This window comes from Phragmites australis, chromosome 17 (genome assembly GCF_958298935.1).
Source record: "Phragmites australis chromosome 17, lpPhrAust1.1, whole genome shotgun sequence".
Classification (NCBI taxonomy): domain Eukaryota; kingdom Viridiplantae; phylum Streptophyta; class Magnoliopsida; order Poales; family Poaceae; genus Phragmites; species Phragmites australis.
The window spans coordinates 2,019,763-2,033,255 of NC_084937.1; the positions used below are offsets into that span (position 1 = coordinate 2,019,763).

At 44.0% G+C, this 13,493-nt stretch overlaps 1 long non-coding RNA gene across 1 annotated transcript; it reads right to left on the reverse strand.

Annotated features, from left to right (window-relative positions):
* Nucleotides 1–261: 261 nt before the first annotated feature.
* LOC133897681 (uncharacterized) lies at nt 262–2,912 on the reverse strand. Its single transcript, XR_009905952.1, has 2 exons — nt 2,322–2,912; nt 262–505 (listed from the first exon to the last, which is right to left on the reverse strand). It is a non-coding gene; the product is annotated as an uncharacterized LOC133897681 (long non-coding RNA).
* Between the last annotated feature and the right edge of the window lie 10,581 nt (nt 2,913–13,493).

Here is a 13,493-nt window from a genome sequence, read left to right on the forward strand (position 1 = left end):
GTGACACCCTCAGGTATGTAGTTCAATTATATTTTCATGCTACTAACAATGTTGCAGAATATGAGGGCCTCTTGTTAGGAATGAGCGCTGTGAGGAACTGTTCAAACAGTATTCTAATTAATCATTAGGAGGATCATTATTCATAAATACCACCACAGTGATTAACCAGAATACCATCCCGGTAGTCTTGGCATGTGTTTTGTGCCCAAGATCAGAACACATGCCTATCCAACATGTACATCACAACATAGCTTAAGAAAGAGCGAGTAATTAAAGTTATATTACAAGTTCTTAAGCATGCAACCATTTGCAATAGTTTACACAAAGAGAAACTACGCAGCGGAACATAAAACCTTAACAACAACAAAAGGAGAGTGGAGTCATATGCCCTTATGCTCCACCCCAAAAGCTACCTCTCACCAGAGTAGGATGCACTACTCTTGCCCACCACCTGCATCGGTAGGCAAGAAGTAGCCAAACACCGCATCACCCTCACCAGCAGAACCTGAAAGTGCGGGCATGAGTACGAAAGTACTCGCAAGATTTAAACCATATAGAGCTCAATGCATAGCTCGACTCCAAGGATTATGCATTGAGCTGTTAGCAAGAGTAGGCCACAAGGTTAAGTAAAACATATGCGGTATGTCTGAGCACCTATACTTAACTCAAAAACAACTACCTTTCTACCCTATAAACCACAACTAGAACATGTATGTATAGGAACCATAGTATCTCATCAACAAACTACCAACCAATTCCATCATACCATAACCTTTTCCAAAATTCATAAACTCTACAACCGATACAAATGAAACAATAGCATGCTCAAGACCGAGAGCGCGGCATTTCAAAATGTTCTTACACCCTACAGGGGGGGTACAACTTTACCCACACGGCTCAAGGACCATTCGACTTGTGCTACTTGCGAAAGTACACACAAGGGGTACTCGAGTCAACCTTTCTCATACCCGGAACCACCCAATTGCAATGCCCCTATGGCACCAGGGTTACCACGAGCGTGTCCCGAACACCTCCGGCTCCCTGCCACCTTGCTTCTCCTTTCCTTTTTCTCTTACACGTCATAGAGCCGCAAGGCAAGTGTCGGCACGGCATATGATAATCGACTTACCTTACCATTAGATCAGTATGTGGTGAGTACGGAAAGTGCTAGAGCCAATTGTACCGATGGACGGCCTTAAACGATGAAAGCGGTCTATGGCATCCATGCTCCTCTCCCGAACCACCCAGAGGACTCCTCCTGGGCAGAAGATACCCCTAACACCGTCCACATCTCGCCTCAATCTCACATCTCAACCATCCATCTCAACCTCATCTTTGTATCTATGAACAGTGATTAAGCACTAAGCTTGCGAATAACGGCAGCACTATTGCTCGACTTCTACCGAGGACCTAAGCATTGCTAAGCATTTCGAAGAAACCTTGAAGCTAGACACCAACGATACCATCAAGGCTACAAGGATAAGGATTCATCAATAAGTCAAGATAGAGATTAATGCATCAACATAGGTTCTACCCATATCAACCTGACACTGGACTCAACACATGCAAACATACATAAAGCATAATTTATCAATTTTAGACTCTATTCAATTCGAACAAAGGGTGCAATATACTTAGATGCTTACCTTCCTACTCTGGGGTTTGCCCGATACTTCTCGAACAGAACTCGCAAAAGTGGTGTGTCTTGGTGCCACCCTCGATCACACTCGTCACTCTCCGGACCTTCGTTCACTAATGAAGAATGCATGCAATGATGAGCATGAATGACGTGCAAAGACATATGCTCCATAGTGTATGATGACAGTGGCGATGCAATTCCTCATGACAAGAGTTTAAAGCATCAAATATTCCTTGATTTGGATTCGTTATTAAACATTTAATACTTTTCTGGATTTCTTTAGCTTAAATCCAAGATTAGCCCTAAATAGACAATCAATTCATACTTAACATGAGGGTGATTATTTTTCATGAGCAGGGAATCAATCAATAAGATTTACAAAATCAATTTCATCAGTTTTGGAGCTACCAATAATTAATTATGGATTAATGAAGATCAAACCTATTTTATTAACCCATGAAATTTAAATAGATATTTCATAGCTCCCAGTATTTTTAACATGTATATTATGCTGATACAAACCCAACAAAACTAGTTTCACTATTTTTGGAGCAATATTCTATTTTCTATGTATTTTACAACTTTCAGCCGAATTAAAAGCATAACAATAAATCAATTTTGCTTTTTTTTAAATACCCGAAATAAACAAAACATAAAAGTGCCCCCAACATCCTTTTCGCACCTGGGTTTTAGCTAGCTCTACACATGGAAGTGGGGCCAAGCTGGAGGACTTGGTTCATGGGTGTGGACCATAGGGCGTGCTCGAGTGGCCGGTCTACCACGGACCAGGCATGTGGGCTGGGTGGACCGGCCATGGGCCCACATGGCAGTGAGGGGGGGGGGGGAAGAGAGGCAAAGGATAAGGCCGGCCGGTGATAAGGGCGCAAGGGCACAGTGACGACGCATGCGACGGCAACGCACACTACGGGAAGGATCAGCGCGCGGCGGCGGCCTGGACAGCAAGCTCGAGCGACGGTGCGGGCCAGCTGCTGCTTGTGTGCTCGCGTTTGTATGCTTGCTGTGAGAGGAGAAGGCCGGCACCAGTACTGTTGTGCGTGTGTTATGGCTTGTGCTTTTTCGGATGCCTGTGTGTGCTGCCGGATGGCTTGCAGGGGAAGCATGAGACGGAGGAGGAGAAGGCCAATTGGCTCTTGCCTGCTCGGTGGAGAGATGGGTGTTGGCCGGTGATAAGATCAGTGGAGAGGCATGGGTGCGGTGTGAATGAAAGAGCAAAGTGGCGGCCAGCATGGCTTTGGCCGGTGCAGATGAGAGAGAGGGGATGGGTCGCATGAACAGTAGCCAACCGGTGAAAAGATCTCTCTCCACTTCTCTAATCCATTTGGAGATCTTCCTGTGGTCCAAAATTCGTGGGACAAAATTTGTGTAAAACTATAATTCACAAGCAATCCATTTTAAATTGTTTGACCCTAATAGCCTGAGCCAATTTCCAATAAAAATTCTTCAAAGATGCAAGCATTTCTAACTTGCCATAATTTTTATGCCTTCAAAATCATTCCCAATAATTTGGGAAAATTCACCAATATTCCTCATTTAACACTAACGAATTTCTAAAATTGTTTTCAGCCCTATGTTTCATAGCAATATTTTGAGTTGCTTTACAAAGCACCACTTAACCTTAATTTTCACAATTTATGTTTAATTGAAATTGCATGTTAATAATTGCTCAAAATAATTAAACGTGATGCTAATGATGCTTAATGATATGCTTAAGCCATTTGGGTTATTACAAGAGCAGCCTCCGCACATGATATAAAATGCCTGCTAGCGAAAGGGGACTCACTACTGGTCGTAAACAAAGTGCAAAAGGAGTTTCAATACTCTGACCCGACAATGATGGCATACTTTGCTGATATAAGAAAGCTAAAGCGACGCTTTATCGAGTTTAAGGTTAAGCATGTCCTGCGTAGGGACAACTTCCTCGCTGATGAGCTAGCATGTCTAGCTTCTTCTTGCGCACCTGTCCCAGTTGGAGTCTTTGAAAAAAGACTCACACAACCATCTATCGTGGTCTTGAGCCAAGGTGAAGGAAATGCTCCACTTGAAATGGAGCACCCGAGGTAACGCCTTTGAAGGCAATGCCTCCTTTGGTACAACCCTTGGGCAGCCATTATGTGGTCACCTAGCTTGATTCAGGTACGACCTGAATGGATCAGATCTTGGCATACCTTTATAATCGAGTGATCCCTGACGATGATGCGTTAGTGAAAAGGTCACACGACAAGCCTGCAGATACTCCCTGGTAGAGGAACGCCTTTACCGCAGGGGGAGCAACAACCTTTTACTGAAGTGCATCACCCAGGAAGAGGGGAGCACGCTGCTCTCAGATATCCATGGAGGCATATGTGGTAGCCACACTTTATACCGCACTCTGGTTAAAAAGCATTCCGGCAAGTATTCTATTGGCCCACGGCCCTCCAGTATGCTTGCGAGCTGGTGAAATGGTGCGAGTCATGTCAGTACCATGGCCGATAGACCAACCTACCAGCCTAAGCACTGCAAACCATACTATTCTCTTGGCCTTTCGCTGTCTGGGGCTTAACATTGTAGGCTCGACAATTTAGTTAGGGTTGAAAAAGATAGAATAGGCTAAAACCTATTTTCTAAATTAAATCCAATTTTGACTTAGGATATATTTGCTTGAAGTGCATTCATGCTGGAATAGATATGTAGGGTTTTGTTGGATTTTGTTGGCTTTTATTTAGAGTTGTTTTGCTCTAGTTTGGATATAGAGTAGAATATAGAAAAAGGATAGAAATAGAATAGGAAATGATAAAGAGGAAAAGGAAAAGACCTAAAATCTACTCGGGCCATTTTCCCTCCCTTCTTCCCGGCCCACCCCTCTCTTCCTCACCCGGCCTGCTCCCTTTCCTAGTCTGCAGGCTCAACCCGAGTTGCTCCTTTCCTCCACCCGTTTGGGTCGCGCCACAGCAAAACACCCGGTCCAGCTTTCCAGCCAGCCCGCCAGCGCCAGCAGCCACCCACGCCTTTCCACATTCCACCTCCTACCACCAATCATGCCCACACCGATCCACCTTCGCCCATGCTGCTAACGGGTGGGACCCGCCTGTTGGATCCATCTCTGACTTGGAGACTGCCACGCAGCCGAGCCAAATCGCACCATCATGAAATCTCACACCTAATCCATGGGGGAGACCTTATAGAAGCTCACCCTGTGATCCCCATGACCAGTTGCCACCTTATCCCCAAGATAATCATGCTTAAATGAAGAGTTCTACTCGGATTTGTGTTTGCAGCTGCCCTAAAACCTAACCGAGCTCACCCATGCCTTCCCGTGCCTCCGCACCTATATATATGCACCCCTTTGCTCTCCCCAAGGCATTGCACAACTTCTCCCCAACTTCCCGTCGAGAAACCAACACCGTAGCGCCCTCTCCACGTAGCATCACCACCCGAAGTCACCACCGCTCGACACCAAGTTTCTCTGGTGGTCCACCGCCTCTGCCAACGCTATGCCCAAGTTTCCCGAGCTCCCGTGCCTCTGTTCCACAGCTCACCGAAGTTCAAAGGCCGTCAGATTCCGATTTTGGTGGGAGTCCAGTCACCCACCATTGTACCTGAGCCGTCACCGCCTCTTGCTCCACTGTGAGCAGCATGAGCTGAGACTATTAGATCTAGATCCAATGGCCCAGATTAATCCGAGAATTAATGTACCAACCACGAGGCTGATATGGGTAAGGCATAGCATACTAGTTAGAGTTCTATCTAGTATGTATCGGGTTAGGCACAAAAGGGGGCTTCTGGGTAGAGGGGGATGCGTCCATTCTCATAAACTCTCGCGGTGAAATCTAGTGGGCAGATGCATGCTGGTGTAGGCTCTAGTTAGTGGTAATGTCATACAGTGATCTCTGGGCGGCACACCATTGGTATGTGTTAAGTGTTAGCGTGACACGGCAACATGGAACACACTGACTCGTGGGGGAAACTGGACAACCTCTGTAGAGTGTCAAATTTGATATATCAGCCGTACTTACAGTCATAAGAGACTTGAATCCTCACATGATTAGATGGTTTGGATATGGTTTTGGTGTGGTTATGGTCATGGTCGTAGTACATGTGGAACTAGATGGTTATGGTTTGCAAGATGTGTAGCCCTGGGTGATAGTTATTGGTCATCTGGGTTACATTCACTTAATAACTGTTTAATGCTTTTTAGTCATTTTAATGTTTCTTTACTCGCCTTTATGCAAATATGCCATGTGTTAGCCTATTCTTGTTGAAAGCCTGCATGCCATTACTTTGCCACACTTGCTGAGTACTCCATGTGCTCACCCTTGCTATCTCACACAATACATATGCTCCTCAATCGAGAACTTTGAAGATTTTCAAGACGACGACATGGTGTACTAGGAGTGTGTCTTCTGGTCGGTGCATGTGGAGTTGCTTGGTCGCCGATGCTTTCGTTCCACTGTCATTGTTTAGTTCAGTCGTTTGGTTAATAGAGTTGTTTAGGTGAAGTTTTTTTTGTAAGAGTTAAATGGTTGTAAGTTAAAGTATTTGTAATGTTATGTTCACCTGTGACGTCTTTATGTGTGTTAAACTTCCTGGGCACACATAAGTCGCACTTGGTTTTGTCCGTTAAAACCAGGTGTGACACCAAGGCTCCTAGCGGGTTCAAATTCCTGTTCGTGGCAGTCGATAAATTCACTAAGTGGATTGAAGTCGAGCCAGTTAGGAAGATCACTGCTGCAACAGTGATCAAGTTCATACGAAGTAGTGCAGTTTGGCAGTCCAAACTGCATAATCATGGACAACGGGACTCAGTTCATCAGTAGCGCTTTTAGAGACTACTGTGAAGAGATCAGGACCAAAATATGCAACGCATCTGTTGCACACCCCCAGAGCAATAGGCAGGTCAAAAGGGTAAACAAGATGGTACTGCAAGGGGTCAACACTCAAGTCTTTGATCGGTTTCATAGCTACTCGAGACGTTGGGTCAACGAACTCCCCACAGAACTCTGGTCATTATGAACGACCCCAAATAGAGCCACAGTCGAAACTCCGTTCTTCATGTTCTTTGGCGCTGAAGCAATGCTCCCCTCTGAGATCGCCCTCCAGTCTCCTTGAGTAACCGGCAAGATCTCCCAGACAAGAAAGGTCTCCCCGTCAACTTGTAAGTTTTCCAATTTGGAAGTTAGACTGCCTAGTCGGAAACTTTGCTAACGACCAAAGGATCGGGGACTATATCAGTCTAGGATTCCTCTTCTTGCTACTTTTTTTGCCTGGTTGCTCATGTGGTGAGTACCAAACCGAGGGAATGAATGGAAATAGCCGCTCGTGCAGTATCAGGAATATGGGTTGTTGAGGGATAACGACCATGAGGCCACAAGTCCTAACTTGGGTCAAGCGCTGGTCACGACCGTTGGGCTTGTCGTGATAAGGGTTGTCCTAGACACAGCAAACCTAGCTAGCGAGCAGAACGAAAAGCCTTGATCCCCTCTAAGAAATAACGAGCCTACTCACCACATACACACAGGGAAAGGTTATATAAAAGCAGGTCCTTATGTTACAAGGTGACTGCTCTGTTCTAATGATTTTATTCAGTGTCCCTAGGATCCAAAGATGTCCCTTAGTGGGTCGAACTGGACAATCCAAAGGAGGGAGCAAGCCACGTACAAAAATGAGTCTGCATGGTCACCGAGCTCTACCGTGGTCCGTTGAACACTGCCAAAGCCTGCAGAGACCACCGGAGCAAGGTCGAAGTTGGAAACTGATCACTAATGCAGGCAAGTGCAAGGCAGGCGCCGGAGACTCTGACCTCAAAAAGGTGGTTCATGACGGTCTCGCTAAGCCTCCAATGTCACTCCGTGAAGTTGATTTTGTGAAGAATGTATTTGAAGCATGACGTTCCTTCCCATGCTTCTTTGAATAAAAGTTGATCTATACCATTCTTCAAATACCATCTTGTGATATTCATATATACCATTGTGTTCTTACAATTGGTAGTAACACAAGAGGTAATCCTTGTTGATCATCTTTCTTTCAATTTTTGCTTCTAGTGACTTCTTTCTTTGTGAAAGATTTCCTTTAACTCCAAAAGGCAAGGAAGTGAGTTTATGAAAGCTTGCTATCTAAATGCTTGTTTCATTTTCAATGTACTTGCTTGAGATAAGTTTTTGAGTATGTATACAATTCATTTCTTTACATGCTCAATATATTCACTTAGTTCATTTGTTGAAATTTGTGAGTGATCATTTGTTCATCTTTTCTATTAAATGTAATTTAGACAATATTGTTGATATTTGTCTTTCATTTGGTATATTCATTGCTTATATGCTATTTTGTCTAAATTATATCTTTATTGGATCTTGAAAGTGATGAGCATGCTTATTTTAATTTAATTATTAATATATATATAACATGTTTGCTTTGTTTGTTCCAACATATAGAGTAAGCCTCAATGCTTTCAATCTATCAATTGATACAAGTTTGAATTGGTATCAATTACATATCAAATCAATATGCATTGTTTATTGAAGAGTTTGCTCTATGGTTGAGATTTGTGCTAACCTCTCCAGACCCAATGAGTTTGTGGACCAAATTGTACTTGAATAAGTTTTAGATACAATGAAGATGCATTGGATGCTTGAATTAATCATAATGAAGGTCCTTCCAAAGAGAAGATCATTTCATTTGAAATTCATGAAGAAGGTCTCCATCTTTCAATTAGTATTTATAAATAAGATCCTATCCTTCAACTTTTGGAATCATAAAGACGGATCATATCAAAGTAAAGATAAGCAAGGATGAATAATGATCTACTACATCAATCCAATACCATCACGGTAACTTGTTCTTAATTCATGCATTTAATGCCATAGATTTAACCTTATGTAGATTGCATCATAGCATGAAAATTACTTGCAAAAATTTGCTATATACATATGTTTAGTCCTACTAACATCAAAACCTTAGTGGTGTTTGATGCTAGTAAAGCTAGTTTTTTAACCTCAAATGTCATTGCGATGTTTGATGTTTACAAAACTTATTCTTTGTATATGTTCGCTTCAAATTAGATGTATACTTAGAACTTTAATTTTTCAAATATAATCATCTAGTGAGATTGTCATCAATTATCAAAATGGGAGAGATTGAAGGTTTATCTAGCCCTAAGTGTGGACTAACAATTGTGTTGAGAATTAATGACAATACCTATGAAATAACAATTGTGTTGAGAATTGTTAGTAGGTTATTCCATAGGAGATGCATAAGTGATAAACCATGGATTCATTGAGGAATGCCATGAGATCAACGAAATACATCAATTTCATTGAGCTCTAGGTGATGCTCATGAGATAAAGGAGAAGCTCAAGAAGATTGACAAGAAGCATGAAGGCAAAGTCACTTGTGGAGATTAAGTGACTAAAGGTATGAGTTTTCAATTAAGTTTTATAGACTAACTCATGTGCTTTGTGCTTAAGAGTGAGTTAGAGTTAGGTTCCATAAGAAGGCATGAGTTGAATTGACATATTCAATATGCCAAGTTGAAAGAGCAAGATCAAGATAAACTTAGTAGACAACTTATATGCTTAATGCTTGTGGTTCATACCTTGGTGGTGAACCAAATGAAAATGACGTGAAAAGTGAAGACTCCTATGCTTGGTGCATGGAAAGCTATCAAGAGAGCTTCATTGAGCTTCCGGAGATCAAGTGGTGATCAAAATGACAAAGTGAAGAGATTGAACATGCAGGATACAAAGTGGTTGTCTATGGCAAGACAGTGAAGGGCAAGCGATGTTCGACTGTGATGGACCATCCGGTGGTGAAGGGCAAGCAAAGGGCTTAGCGCCAAAGGACAAATGCGATGGTGAAGGGAGAGTGAAGACTTTGCACAAATGGATCGTGCGAGGCCATGAGAAGCTATGGGTGATTCGTATCAATCACATTAAGAATGCAAGAAGACATGGAGTGAAGAGCAAAGATTGGACTTCATATGTTGAAGGACATTAAGTGGCTTGAAGGTATAGAAGAGGTTAAACTTCATGAGTTGATGAACATCAAGCCAAAATCCAAAGTGGACATTACTCAAGACAAAGGTATAAATGACATGGGACTAATATGCTCAATGAGTCTTGATCAGGTGATTTGTCGTAATGACAAAATGACTTTGAAATTGGCACCCCTCAAGGTGAAGAAAGAATATGGCATGAGGATGTTCCTATTGCTATATATTTAAATTTATTTTAATTTTAAAATTGAGTATATGTATGTCGTACTATCAAGAGGGATGCGTATAGATTGACTTGAAGATGTCTCAATGCTCAAGTGCCTATTTAGACTAATCATGAGAGACACAAGACACCCCACGCATATCGGAGTTTGCTATCATGTTATGTGTATCCAAAAGTTCTGGGTGCAATCCGGAATGTCCGGGTTGCTGGAACCTCCAGATGGGGCTCCAAGCAGGGGTACTCGGTTTGGTTTTTTTAATCAATCTAGAAGTTTCGGATGGGTCTGGAGCCTCCAAATTCTGGTGACTTTACTAGATCCTCCGGATGGAGTTCTGGGTTGGGGTCCTCGGTTACTGTGGTCATGTGTTAACCCGAAAGTTCTGGGTTAGGCTAGAATGCTCTATAACAGCTAGTTTTGAGGGGTTGGGTATAAATACTCCCTCACCCTCTCTTTGCTGGAGCGTTGCTATTCCACATGAGAGAAATATCTCCATAGCCAATGCTTGCTCTCCCCTCTCCAAATTAGCTTGAGTTTTGAGAAGAGAAGTTAGTTGGGTTGAGAGATTGAAAGATTTAGTGCAAGCAAGTTAAACTCCATCTTTGAGCACTTGAGTTCATAGCAAGCAAATCTTCAATTGTATTTGTTACTCTTGGATATCAAGGTCTCCTAGATGACTAGGAGTCACCGACGAGCACCCAAGCTTGTGGTGTGCCACGAGAAGTTTGCGAAGGCCCTGATTTTGCCTCCGCAAGGGAAGAAATCAAGTGTAGACCTAAGGGGCACGTTGGTGTTGCCTTGGTGAGGATTTGGGTTGAAAGAGACCTGGCTCCTTTGGGAGCTCCTCAACTGAGAAGTAGGAACCTCAGTGGAGGGATCCGAACTTTGGGAAACAAATCGACGTGTCTCCTCTCTTGGTTTGCTTGTTCTTGGTGTTCTTGAGCTCATTGACCTTCATACTAGTTTTGGCCCGATTTATGTGCTCATACTTGTTTGACTGTAGGTGATCCATGGAATAGCTTGAAAATACTTCTTGGAATCTGTGGCAACTTTTGGTTTGAACTAAAACTCATTAGGTGTATCTAGATCTCATTTTTTTTCTTTGTATAGTCGGAAGTTCTGAGTTGAACCCGAAAGTTCCGGATTGAACCCAAAAGTTCCAGATTGAACTAGGAAGTTCTGACCCTTGCTTCCACTAACCCTTTTTTATTTCAGAAAAAGCATCTATTCGCCCCCCCCCCCCTCTAGGCGACATCAGTGTCCTTTCAGCTAAGGGCTGTCCTAGACACCACAAACCTAGCTAGCAAGCAGTAAGGAAAGCCTTGATCCCCTCTAAGAAATAACGATCCAACTCACCACATAAACATAGGAAAAGGTTATATAAAAGCAGGTCCTTATGTTACCAAGTGACTGCTTGGGTAAAGCCCAGGAGCTAGTTCTAACGATTTTATTCAGTGTCCCCAGGATCCAAAGATGCCCCTCAGCAGGTTGAATTGAACAGTCCAAAGGAGGGAGCGAGCTGAGTACATAAATGAGTCTACATGTTTGCCAAGCTCTGCCGTGATCCGCTGAATACCGCCAAAGCCTGTAGAGACCACTGGAGCAAGGTCGAGGTTGGGGAACTGATCACTAATGCAAGCAAGAGCAAGGCAAGCACCAGAGACTCCGACCTCAAAAAGGTAGTCGACGACGGTCTCGCAAAGCCTCTGCTCGAGATCACCTGCCTCCTCGAAGGCCGCAAAAAACTAGTCAATATGGCCGGTCACGGTATCCCGAGGGGTTGGGCAAACATGAACGCCGATGGTTCGGAGCAATGAGTCGAAGGGGGTGAATGCTCGATTAAGGCAATTGTAGAAATACGCCCGCTGCTAGTGTGGGGAACTGAAATTCGAAAGGCCATGTGTGGGGAACCGAAATTCCCTCGGGCCTGGCGGCAATTAATATTTCTCTCTCCCATGTTTTCCTCTCTCTCTCTCTCCGGACGTTTAACCTCCCCTTGGGATACGGTTTCCTGAGTTGACCAGTAATGTGGGTTGCGTCAACGACCACTCCCTGGGCAAACTTATGATACCTAGGGCCCAAGTGGTATGACTAGACCTGACCACGACCATGTGGCATGCAACGATTACTCCCTGGGCAAACCTATGATCACTTGGGGCCCAAGTGGTGCAACCAGACAGACCACGACCACATGGCATGTAGCGATCACTCCCTGGGCAAACCTATGATCACCGGGGGCCCAAAGTGGTGTGACCAAACCCAACCACAACCACGTGGCATGTAGCAACCATGGACCCCTGCGGCGAACCACTCTGTCCACCATATCCACGAGAGAGCTTGGGGGCTACTATCGGTGTAATATGTAAGGGGGTGCCCCATAAGGCGGGTCCCAGCACCACCATGTTTCAGCCGGCAATGGAATTGTCAAGACCACTGCCTCATTGCGTGACCAGGGGGAGGCTCGTGTGACTAGCCCCTGGTCGTGAAACAAAATCCTACAACCAGCCCTTGCTGGTCACAGAGCAAGTACTCACCTAACTAGTCAGGTCTCATTTAATGTTGCCCACTCGAGTATTTTCCTTCCCCAGGCGCTCACTTTTGGCGAGGCATGATCGTGGGGTGGCGTGGTGTTGCAGTGACCCATCCTGTAGTATTTGATGCTGCGGGATGGTCTGACGAGTAAGCGTGATGGCGTTCAGTGATGGTACAAGGCGTGCAGGATGATCAAAGCGGGGTGGGCGTGCGTACCCACCATCATGATGAGCTAGGAACAACTAGGCTTCATCAGATGTAGGTCTGTCACCTATTTTGATAGTCCGTTTGTATATAAAGGGGTGAAGACCTTGCTTGTAGGGACAAGAGAACACACTTTGTAACAAATTCACCCAACTTATAAAATAATACACAGGACGTAGGGCTATTATCTCGGGAGGCCTGAACCTGGATAAATTATTGTGTTCTTGGATCCAGTTCGATATACATCCAATAGAAACGTAGATCAATGTGCTCATCGTCTAGTATACCCTAGATTCATTGCCAAGGATCATCCCCCGACAATGCCCCTGCTGCACAACCAACAAGGCCCCCATCACATCACCCTTAATAATATGCCAACAAGATTTATAAAAGCGACCCGTGAAACCATCCGGACCCGAAGCTTTATCTTGAGGCAGCTATTTAATTGTTGCCCAAACTTCTTGTTCAGTGAAGAGAGCATCTAAAGAACTCAAATCATGATGATGCAAATGAAATAGCATGGAGATTTAGAGCTGTACTCCTTTGCCCGGCAACACCCAAAAGATTATAATATAAATCAAAGACCACCAAATGCTTCTCTTCTTGGTAAGTAACAATATGGTCATCCACCTGCAATTTGGAAATAAAATTCTTTCTCTTCCGGAACCTGGCCTGGTGGTGGAAAAAAGAGGTGTCTGCATCTCCCTCCTTAAGATAAAGAACCCGGGAGCGCAAACGAGCAACCACTCGCTCAAGAGAAGCCAAACCAAGGTAGAGATGTTTCAGCCTCTGACACAGTCGATCCTCCTCAAGCGAAAGATGACGACGAGTCCTCAGCAATCTCAAGGCGATGAATTATTTCCTTGGCCATGGAGAGCTGAATCCTAATGTTACAAATTCTCTTTCAACA